We start from the raw sequence: 1,157 nt of genomic DNA, 5'->3' as shown, positions 1-1,157 counted from the left end.
TTAAGGAGGGTTGCCACCTATTTGAAAATAGGTTGGAAATACTCTCAATAGAATTATGCAATATCATAAATTTATGCAAGCTCATAAAAATTGTTGAATAGAATTAAGCAATATATAAAAGTAAACTGAAAATATTTGAATTAAATGAAATATTACATAAATGGTTCGAAACGGAAAGCGTTTGGGACAGCTTTTCAAGAGAAATTTTTTGTTAATATTTTCACTTATCCAAATCCGGATAGTTAAAATGAAGAGAGAGTTTACAACATCTTATCAAACGAAGTGATCATATTATCAACGAAGATTTGGTATACAAATTACGCACAGAAAAAAAATTAATAAATAACAACTGATACAAATGAAAAAATTATAAACAGCGTAACGAAAACATAAAAATATCCCATGAAATGAAATAATGAAAACTTAATATTTTTATCACCATTCCCTTACATTAACGCAGTTAACAGTTAAATTTTAATCATAAACAATTTCGTTTGGGGTCGCCATAGCCTACTAAGTATATTGCGAGTAAAGAAAGTTTTAATAACAATAGATAATATTATTATTATTACTATTGCGAACTCCTATTATATGCGCAAACAGACATTCCCAAATTAAAGCTAAAGCAGAAGGGCATTTGCGATCGCATGATGCAAGTGTTAACATAATAAGAGCTGCGTGTAATTTCTGGCGTGTGCCGATGACATCGACATCATCGGTAACAAAAACCTCGAAGTCTGTTCTGCTTTTTCCAAGTTGGATAACGAACGATAACAACATCAAATAAGCATCAGGGCATTCGCACCTTGGCACCCACGTCACTGTTGCCAGTTGTAATTTCGAGAAAGTAAAGAATTTCGTTTACTTGGGAACCAGCATTAACACCGATAATAATGTCAGCATATAAATCCAACTCAGAATCTCTCTAGCCAAAAAGTGCAACTTTGGACTCAGTAGGCAATTCGGGAGTAAAGTTCTCTCTCGACGTACAAAAACCACACTCTATAAGTCACTAATCATTCCCGAGCGGGTTTATGGCGCAGAAGCTTAGACAATGACAAAATTCGATGAGGCGGCTCTTGGAGTATTCGAAAGAAAGATCTTACGAAAGATTTACAGGTCTCTCCGCCTTGGAGACGGGGAGTATCGCAGACGAT

The sequence above is a fragment of the Rhagoletis pomonella genome, unplaced genomic scaffold, assembly GCF_013731165.1.
Source record: "Rhagoletis pomonella isolate Grant_MI unplaced genomic scaffold, Rhpom_1.0 Rhpom_scaffold_00012, whole genome shotgun sequence".
NCBI lineage: Eukaryota > Metazoa > Arthropoda > Insecta > Diptera > Tephritidae > Rhagoletis > Rhagoletis pomonella.
The sequence above is the reverse complement of the archived record's forward strand: the minus strand, read 5'-3'. Positions refer to the sequence as shown.